The sequence below is a fragment of the Lepidochelys kempii genome, chromosome 1 (assembly GCF_965140285.1).
Source record: "Lepidochelys kempii isolate rLepKem1 chromosome 1, rLepKem1.hap1, whole genome shotgun sequence".
Lineage (NCBI taxonomy): Eukaryota > Metazoa > Chordata > Testudines > Cheloniidae > Lepidochelys > Lepidochelys kempii.
Window position 1 is genome coordinate 175,556,397 of NC_136380.1, and position 10,995 is coordinate 175,567,391.

Below are 10,995 nucleotides of genomic sequence, written 5' to 3' on the forward strand. Positions count from 1 at the left end.
AATTGTGTTAGATCAAAACAGTGGGTGGGATTTTCAAAAATGCCAAAGTAACTTAGGCTCACAGCTCCCACTGAAAGGGTAGTGATCAATGGCTCCATGTCTAGTTGGCAGCCAGTATCAAGCAGAGTGCCCCAAGGGTCTGTCCTGGGGCCGGTTTTGTTCAATATCTTCATTAGTGATCTGGAGGATGGCATGGATTGCACCCTCAGCAAGTTTGCAGGTGACAGTAAACTGGGAGGAGTGGTAGATATGCTGGAAGGTAGGGATAGGATATAGAGGGACCTAGACAAATTAGAGGATTGGGCCAAAAGAAATCTGATGAGGTTCAACAAGGACAAGTGCAGAGTCCCATGCATTGCTACAGACTAAGGACCGAATGGCTAGGCAGCAGTTCTGCAGAAAAGGACCTGGGGGTTACAGTGGACGAGAAGCTGGATATGAGTCAACAGTGTGCCCTTGCTGCCAAGAAGGCTAATGGCATTTTGGGCTGGGCATATCAGCAGATCGAGGGACATGATCGTTCCCCTCTATTCGATATTGGTGCGGCCTCATCTGGAGTACTGTGTCCAGTTTTGGGCCCCACACTACAAGAAGGATGTGGATGTGTCCAGCGGAGGGCAACAAAAATTATTAGGGGACTGGAACACATGACTTATGAGGAGAGGCTGAGGGAACTGGGATTGTTTAGTCTGCAGACAAGAAGAATGAGGGGGGATTTGATAGCTGCTTTCAACTACCTGAAAGGGGGTTCCAAAGAGGATGGATTTAGACTGTTCTCAGTGGTAGCAGATGACAGAACAAGGAGTAATGGTCTCAAGTTGCAGTGGGGGAGGTTTAGGTTGGATATTAGGAAAAACTTTTTCACTAGGAGGGTGCTGAAGCACAGGAATGGGTTACCTAGGAAGGTGATGGAATCTCCTTCCTTTGAGGTTTTTAAAGTCAGGCTTGACAAAGCCCTGGCTGGGATGATTTAGTTGGGGATTGGTCCTGCTTTGAGCAGGGGTTGGACTAGATGACCTCCTGAGGTCCCTTCCAAACCTGATATTCTATGAAAGTCACATGCATGTTAGTTACTTAGATGCTTGTGAAAATACCATCCATCATCAGTACCAGTACTGTGATAGTATGTGTTTTAACAGCTGCACCATAAGAGTGGTAACCAGAAATCTTGGATTCTGGTTCTACCCTAAAATCGGTTGTGCCTTTGTAAAATACATATATAATATTTAGCTGCCTAACTTTAGTTACTCAGGTTTCAAAATTTTACCTACAATTTGTGCTTCTTGGTATAAAACAATGCATGCCTACTGGTACATCATATTCTAACCTAATTCCTGTTTCCTTTGTTCTTATCTATACAATAATTCTCTCCAAAACAGAACTCACAACTCTTCATGCTTTATATTATATCATTTTTCTCTTGCTGCCATAACATACGTAAGACACAGGAGATATAAAACTTCTGCTTATCTCATTAAGGAAAAAATATTTTAAACTCACTAATAGTTAATATTTGGATGCAAATAGAATAAAGTTTTCTGTGTATGGACATCAACCATACATTAATTGTATTCACTAGACAAAGTTACTTTTCAAAAATGTTTCAGTCATGGCATGGGCTGGTAACAACGAGGAATTCACAGTACATGCTCATCTTTAACAAGACATTATCAGGCCCTGTTAAGGAATGTGGGAGTGTTTCATTGTGCCTTCATACTGAAGGTCAGTTCTTGTTTTTATCTGCTCAAATTTAATATTCTTTTAATTGTTATTATGGAGGCAAATCCTATTGACTCCACAGTTAAATTGTAAAACAGAGATGGTAGTCCTGTTTTATGTGAAAGTCCAGCCCTTGTCTGATTTGAAAACAGAGGGGACAGTTTCCTCCTCCATGCTACCTGGGCCCAGCAAGGGGGTCACTGAGAGCACAAGTGAGACAGCCTGCAGCAGCCCAGAGCTGGAATTATAGGTAAAGTCCTGGTCAGTCCTGGGCTGGAATATGCTCAGTGCAGGCCAGATCTTCAGCTAGATTTCTTCACTTGAATTTTTTAACATGGGCAAAACAATGAATTTTGTTCTTGGAAACAGCTGAACTGCTTTGGCTGAAATTTTCCAATAATAAATAAATGATCAGCCTAAAGCAGACACTCGACATTTTCAGCCCAAATGGTTAAAGATGGCAAAATTACAAGCAACTGAAAACAGGGTATTATAATAGAGCAGTGGTTCTCAGTCATGGCCCAATCAGCACACAGCTGTGGCCCATGTGACATCCTCAGGGCCATACAAATAGTATATACATTAAGAGCTGCATATGTGGCCAACAACACTAAATAGGTTGAGAACGCACTAGGCTAGATCCACAAGGGGGCTTAAGCACATTGCGACTTTATGGAATGCTGAGTTAGGTGCCCAGGCCCCCTGTACAATGCATGGGGAGAGCTAGGTACCAAAAAATGGAGAAATACCTAGTTTGAACATTTTGCCAGTACTTAGGCCTGAACTAGGTACCAAGCAGTGGCAGCATCAGGACTGCAGTCACTGTGTGCGTGCCCACCAAGAGAAATTTAGGTACCTTTGGCAGCACTTAATTTGTGCCAGGGCTGAGCCCCAGCACTTCTAGGCTTGGTAGTTCATAGCCCCAGCACCTCTGGTTTTGCTGCATCAGTTATCAATGTAAAGAAGATTGCTTGAGCCTCAGCACCTCTTTCATTACAAGATAAGCACTGACCTTTGGGACTTTACCATTGGAATCTGAGGCACCTCCAGGGTTAGGTGGGAGATGAGCAGGGGCTTTGAGGTATTCAAAACACCTTCATCTTGGACATAGGCACCTAAATCCATTTGTGGATCTAGCCCAAAGAAGCCAAATGGGGAGAAAATTGGGACTGGATCCTGAGGGTCGGGGGGATGGGGAAGGAAAACTGGGACTGGCTGGGCAAAGTGACTGGGAGCTGGGAAGGGAAACAGTAGAGACTGAGACTGGATAAGGAACTAGAGATAGAGATTGGGACTGACTGGGTAAGGAGACTGGGACTAAGAACCAACAGGGTGGGAGAAAGAGGTGAGGGGTGACTGATATAATGTGGAGCAGGTGTGCAAGTGGGAGAACTAGGAATGGCTGGGCAAAGAGACTGAAACAAGAGGCCATGAGGGTTGGGGACACAGATTGGATGAGAAGTTCAGGGAGGGATATGGAGGCTAGGAAGTAATGTGTATAAAAATGGGAGTGAACAGGTGGGAACTGGAGGCCTGGATGGGGTAGAAAGAGACAAATCAGAAGAGAAGCCAGAAGGGGAAACTGAGACTGGCTAGGCAAGGAGACTGGAACTGGAATGAGAAGCCTGAGGAGTGCAGACTAGGACTGGCTAGGTGAGGAGAATGGGACTGGGATGAGGAAGTGGAGTGGAGAAGACACACAACTGGGACAAAGACAGGTTTGAGGGGATGGGAATAAAGGCATCAAGCTTGAGGTGAATAAAGAAAATTCTGTGCCAACTAGAGCATACACCCCTACAGAATGGAACCAGAGTCTCACCATTCCTCCGCTGTCAGCATATATCTGTGAAACCCTCTGGCCAGTGTCCAATCCCCTTTGAGTGTTGGTCCACATAGAGAATGACAATCTACTACTGCTATCAGTTACTCTGTTAGCTCAAGTGGAAGAAGTCTGTGGGCTTATGGTTCAAGCCCTGCTGATGACCCACGTGGGTATCAGTATTTTGGTGTACTGAGGACTGTGTTGGAATTGCAAGCTATCACTTTAAGGGAGAGGGGGGATCAGTGTTGTTCCTAGTCCTGCTTGCAAGGTAGGTGGCTCTGTAGTGAAGCACCTGGGATTAACAATCAGGTGGGATGAGTTGTGCTGCTGTTTTAGGGAGCAACCTGCTTTGTCTCTTTTTGTTTTGGAGTCCTTGGGTATTATTGATCTGAATTCCAAGAAATAAAGTAGAGTATGCTGCGACCTTCCAGCAAGAATACTCATGTTTTTAATCTAACTTCTTTTTATGTATGTCATGAACATAACAAATATGATGCCACATGATGGAATTCCTAGGCTTTTTTTTAAAACCAACTAAATTACACACACACACACACATGGCAGAGGGGCATTGCTGGCATATATTACATTGGTAATGCCACTCTGCCATGTACATTGGCCAAACCAGACATTCTCTATGCAAAAGAATAAATGGACACAAATCTGACATCAGGAATCACAACATTCAAAAACCAGTAGGAGAACACTTCCATCTCTCTGGTCACTCAATAACAGACCTAAAAGTGGCAATTCTTCAACCAAAAAACTTCAAAAACAGACTCCAACGTGAAACTGCATAACTGGAATTTTCAAACTGGACACCATAAGATTAGGCCTGAATAGAGACTGGGAGTGGTTGGGTCATTACAAAACCTAAACCTAATTTCCCCAATATTAATTTCTCCCTACTGTTACTCACACCTTCTTGTCAACTGTCTGAAATGGGCCACTCTCATTACCATTTCAAAAGTGATTTTTCCTCCCTTGGTATCCTGCTGTTAATTGATTTGTCTCGTTAGACTGACCTCCCACTTCCATCCTTTCATGTATTTATACCTGCTCCTGTATTTTCACTCCATGCATCTGATAAAGTGGGGTGTGGCCACAAAAGCTTAGGCCCAAATAAATTTGTTAGACTCTAAGGTGCCACAAGGAATCCTGGTTGTTTTTGCTGATACAGACTAACACCGCTACCCCCTCTGAAACCTATGAATATTTGTGCAACACTCAGCTACTAAAGTGGAGGAGCCCATGAAGAAATTAATAATTCTGTCTTCAGAGAAGGGTTTGAATAAAGTGCAGTAAATAAGTTCTAGGGGTGCACATTGAACAATGAAGAGAGAAATACTGAATAGCTACTCATTATGCAAGCCCCCTTTATTCCTGTGCTCTTCATGAAGCAGGGATCCTATGGAAAAAACAGGTGATCATGTTATTACAGACTGTGTCTTAAAGCATACGCACAAGGGAGCTGAATTTTGGTGAAGGCAACCTTAATTCAGGCATTTCCTAACTTTTAAGGACTTGACTTTACAACCTTAATATAGCTTTTTTGTGTGCAGTACATTATTATGTCTCATAGACAGGGCATCTTTAACATTTTGCACTTAAACAGAAAAAAAGAACATATTTCTCCTAATTCATCCTACTCTTATCTCTGCTAAGGGAATGCTGATAGAACTGGCCAGATTCATCATCTGCCTCCATTACCTGATGCTCCCACTCTGGCATCTCTGCCTAAGCTGTGGGTACAATGGTGGGGGGCATCGTGGAGTTGTCATGGCTCCCTGATTCTCTGGGCCAACCTGCAACAGCCTAGGGGCCGCTCTTACCTAGACCATGGGACCACACAACAACCTGGTCATTTCTGTAATGCACTGAGCTCAGGCTATGACCCCAATGCACCTCTCCCTACCCAACAATACCTCTAAGCAGAAGGCAGCAGGGGCAGAGATGGCAGTGACTATACACTCCCTGGGACACCCTCCCACTATGGGAAGCCCCAGATGGGATCATGTGGGAGATTCCTGCTCCTTTTGTACCATATCCACAGCTGATTGGTTTCACTGGCTTTAGCAATAAAGTGGTCAGAATAGGGCTGAGAACCTGACCTGATGTTTGGGTTCTGTTCCCAGATCTGTTACTGATTTCCAGCATGACCTCGTGCAAGTCACTTCCCAGTGCCCTCTCTGTGCTTGTTTCCTCATCTGAAAATTAGAAATAATGAGTTTTATTGTCACGCTTAATCCATTAACGTTTTTGAAGTGCTTTGAGATCCTCCAAGGGTGGGTGCTATGGAAGTATAAAATAGTATCATCATCTTTTATTCCTAAAGAGGATTAACCCAAAAATGTGGTCACTGCAAAGGCCTTCAGCATGAATTTTCTCGTTTCCTGATTATGAAATGAGAAACATTGGAGTATAGGGATAGGTACTTGAACATAAGCAGCTCCCTGCAGTTTACCCCCCTACATTCTGAAATAGCTGGAATCCAATGGCAATCTTGTCCAGCGTCCACAGTTCAAAATCTCTTTAGTCTACAATGGAGAGCAAGTTCTGTGCCAGGTCACACATAACAGGATGAATGTTCACAGCTTTAAGAAAAGACACGTCCACTTCTGCTGATCTGTGGTTTGAAGTCCCTTTCCCCTTTTCTCAAGCTCCAGACGCTGTAAAGACTTAACTCAGACACATCTTTCCCCCAGAATTAGACTCCAACTAAACATTTTGCAAACAACAAACTTCATATCACTCCTATCCTGAGCTGCCTTTCTTTGAATCCAAACTCCCTTTTTATCCTATGGGAGACTGGGGACTAACAACACTGTCTTAAAATGTTAGTAAAAGACAAATAAAACCAACATTTTCAAGGCAATTACTGTAAACCTTCAATTTCCAGTTTAATCCCCCAAAGCTGTCATTGGGGTGTGCAGGAGGAGGGCCGCATAGCTGCTTTATTGCATCATTTTATTCCCTGTCCCTTGCTGACATCATAGTGAAACAATGGCTTAGTGCTGTGCCAGGGAGAGACATGAAGGCAGATCTCAAGTGTCAGGAAATGAAAGTGTAATTGAAAAGACATCCTTAGATTTGGAGTCTTCATGTGCATTTGGGACCTGATTCTCCTCTGGTTTACCTGAGTTTTACAAAAGTGAAGAAACTCCTGATATTCACAGTATAAGCAGGTGGATAACTATGCTTCTGAACCTTTTAAATGTGTTACTTTATTCATTTAGGCTTCAGGAAAGCCTGCCTACTGTGAGCAAACCAGCAGCCAGACCAGGGCTGCTCACAACTGCACTGACTCATCCTGTAAACCAGTGGTTCCCAAACTTGTTCTGCCGAAAGCCCCTGTCGGGCCGGGCCAGTTTGTTTACCTGCCGTGCCCGCAGGTTTGGCCGATCGCAGCTCCCAGTGGCCATGGTTCGCTGCTCCAGCCCAATGGGAGTTGCTGGAAGCGGCGCGGGCCGAGGGACATACCGGCCACAACTTCCCTCAGCCCCCATTGGCCTGGAGCAGCGAACTGCAGCCACTGGAAGCCACGATCAGCCCAACCTGTGGATGCGGCAGGTAAACAAACCGGCCCAGCCCGCCAGGGGCTTTCCCTGCACAAGCGGCAGAACAAGTCTGGGAACCGCTGCTCTAAACAGAACCTGCAGTAACTCAGCCCTCAGGCACGTAAGCACGTGTAATTTTAAGTGTGTGCTCAAGTCCCATTGAAGTCAGTAGAGCTTAAGCGTATGCTTAAAATTATAAGTACATCCTGATGTGCTTTCCTGCTTAAGGATGAACTGATGCACATGTTTATGTGCTTTCTTGACCTGGAGCCTTAATGACTCCGGAGCTGTGCATGACAGAAGCAAAGAACGCCTTCTGCACCATCCATCTGACACATTCCTGCAATTATCAGAATGGTGAGGAAAGACCATGGAAAGTATAAAGCGCTGGCTGTGAATATCGTAGAGAGGGGGAAGACTTATTTAATGTTCTTTAAGAATAAAGCACTTGATCCTGTGTGAAGTGAATGAGAGACAGGAACCCTCAGCCCCTTGCCAGAGGTGTTTAGCTTCTCACAGAGTTGGGCCTAGTTTTATTTCACACAGCACTTTTACTCCTCTCTGGGACCTCTCTAGAGGCACAATCTTGAGATACACAAAGCATCTACAACCTCCAGTGAAGTCAATGGGAGTTGTGGGTGCTCAGCACCAAATATATATCTGATCACACACAATTGTGAATAAGTCGGTCCCTACTTTCTGTCATAACAGGACCTGATAATCCCTCTCCCAACAACTAATTTAATGCTCCTGAATGCCAACAGAGGAAGGGATCACACTCAAGTCAACTTAGGTCCCAAATTTAGGTTTTGTTAAAACACATTTGAAGGGATATGTTTCCAAGATTGCAGTTTTCAGTAACAAACATTTATGGCCTGATCATGCACTGGGAGCCTCTTGCATAGTTACCTGCACTCATGCAAAATTCTGCTGAAGGCACAAGTCTGATGTGTGTGGCTCCCAAGACAAGATCAAAGCCTTAATTTTCAAGAATAAACATTACCCTCTGGGTGGTTATTCTGTTAATGATTTGTTTAGTGCCATCGATGTGCTGTGGAGTGTGCAATACACAATATTAAAGACAGTCTGTGCCCTGGGAACAATCTAAAGGACAGACAAACAGGACAGGACACACTGGGAAATCTAGACGAGAGGACAGATGATTTAGAGAGTGGGTTTAACTAGTGCACCTCCACATTTAGAGCAGGATTTCATTACGGATCTGAATCTATATTTCTTGTGTGTTCAAAACTCTGCTGAAGTCACAGAAGTTTTGACTGTGCAAGGAATGCAGGATGAGGACCAATGGTTCTAGAGGACTGGAAAGCTTGCAGTTTGTACAACATTATGTATTTATGCCATAGTAAATAGGTTAAAATAATAACTGCCCAGACTCGCTTCTTCTACTCATCCCTATATTTTTATTAGAAGAGATCTAGCATACAATTTGATTTCACATTTCCAAACATTCCTCTGAGAAGAAAGAGTGGGGGTAGGGCGAGGGCCTGCACTGAGAATTCTTCGCTGAAGTCAAAGGGACTGCAGAAATGAATAAAGTTACACTCCTGTGCATTTGCTGTACCAGGCCTCCCCATCTACTGGAAACCTGCAGAGCCAATACATGGCTTAAAGGACATAAGCCATCAAATATAAAAATATCACATTCACAGACTCTCCCCAAGCTCTTTTTAGGCAAAGAAAAACAAAACAAGAAGTCTGCATACTTCCATGTTCAGCAAATATAAATATTATGTCAATTTAAAACTAAGCCTTGAGGTATGGACATGAATTCTTCTAGTTTAAGCAACCCTTCAGTGACCTGGATGTTTAAATGGAGCATCTGAAGTCTAAAAAGGATGGCTACTTCTGTGCATTTAAGCAACATTTGGTTAGTGCGCCACATGCCATTTGGTGGAGAGTAGAAGAAATATCAGTTGGACTTAGCAATCCCCATAGAACTCCTGATCTTTATACACCCTCAAAATCAGTGAGAAGTGCACTGGTCCACAGCACCACATTCTGACCGCCCAGCCAATGCTGGGTAGCATCTCACACCAAGGGTACAGCTATTGACTCCTGTGGAACCAACCACCTGTGAAGTCAGGTGCTATTCAATGAAAAGGTATCAGAATATGGCCCTTATTAGCTTCCTTATTCTTTATCCAGTAAAATAGTTTATCCCCAATTTATCTCCATTGTACCCATTTTCAAAACTATCTTGACAATTATCCTTGAAGCAACACTATGTACAATTAAAAGGATTTGATTAAATCTTATATTTTTTCCACTGTTATGAACGGTTGACGTTTCAATACATTATTTTCCTCTTGGTATCTGAAGGAGGACAATTCAATACTCACAATTAGAATAAATATAATAAAGACCAAATCCAATTATAACTACTGCACAAACTGCCAATTTGACATTTACACGAGAAGAAGGTAAGCACTGCTCTTTGTATGTTTCCCTTTGATATATTTGCCATTTAGCCATTAATATTTAATAGAGCAAAAGCCCTCTCTGGTGGTAGACTTCAGTAACTACAATTTTATTTTATTTTAGTTTACTTTATGGGATTTTTGATTTTAAGCAGTAGAGTTGTAAATTCATGCTGTAACCAACTAAAAATATTTTATAAAAGATCACCATAAGTTATTATTGACTGGTTCATAACAGATATTAAGCACTAAAATATGTTGGAGCATGGCTTTCAGAAACTCTCTCACACCTTTAAAGAAATAGGATTTCCACAGTAATGCCACATGCATTGTTCCTTAATACAATAATATATCATTCTTCCCTATTTTCTTCTATGGGATGATGCTTGGAGCAAAAAAGTGCTAAAGACCAAAGAGTACTTGGATTTTCTTCACAAAATATAGAGTTCAGAGAGCTACCAAATTAGGCCCTTCCAACTGAGTTTGCTAATTCATCCATAGACCTGGTTGCCATAGCCACATAGCTAGCTAATACAGGTAAAGATCTAGAGGCTGAGCCTCAGCTGGAGTAAATTGTCATCATTCCATTGATTTCAATGGATCCATGGCAGTTTACCCTGGTAGTGTATAATAGTAACATGAAAGTTAGTAATCATGTGCAAGAAAATATATCTTCCCTTCCTTCCATGTATTATAAATATTTACTTTCTTACCATCTGCTTTACCTACCTGAAAAGGTTTGGGAAGGTCACAAATGCATGATGCTAAAAAAAAACCCCTTGGGCTAGATTCACAAAGGGGTTTAGGTGCCTACTTACCACTTTAGGCACTTAAATCCAAAATTTAGACCCTCAAAGCTCCTACTCAGCTGCTGTCTAACCCCGAAAGCAGCTAAGTTTCTGCCAGTGGCCATGTGCAAAGAGACTTAAGTCTTGGTGCCACAGAGCAGCCTGGTACCTACCTCATGCCTAAGCCTCAGTGGAATCTTCAGACTAGGTGTTCCCAAGCCTAGCTTGCAGGTGGCAGTTCCCTTATCCCCAATAATCCAGTGTTAGAGTACTCACCCAGGATACGGGGGACCCAGGCTCAAACCCCCATTCTGCCCAAGAGGAACAAGGATTTGAACCCAGGGCTCCCATCTCCTAGGTGAGCATCCTAGGCTATGGGGTATTCTGGGGTGGGTCTCTCCTGTTGAATATGTTCCACTGTATATAAAATACTCATTGGTCCAAAGAGAAAATGACAATAGCCGAGTGGTTAGCACACTCTCTGGGAGACCCAGGTTCCAGTCCCTGCTCCAAATCAGGCAGAGTGGGGATCTGAACCTTACTTGGTCTCCCACACTCCAGGTTAGCAGTCTAACCACTTGGGGATTGTGAGGGGGCACATCATCATCACCACTTCTGCCTCAATTTTTCCACGAGAAAGGGCTGACCTGGTTTAGACACCTAACTCCAGG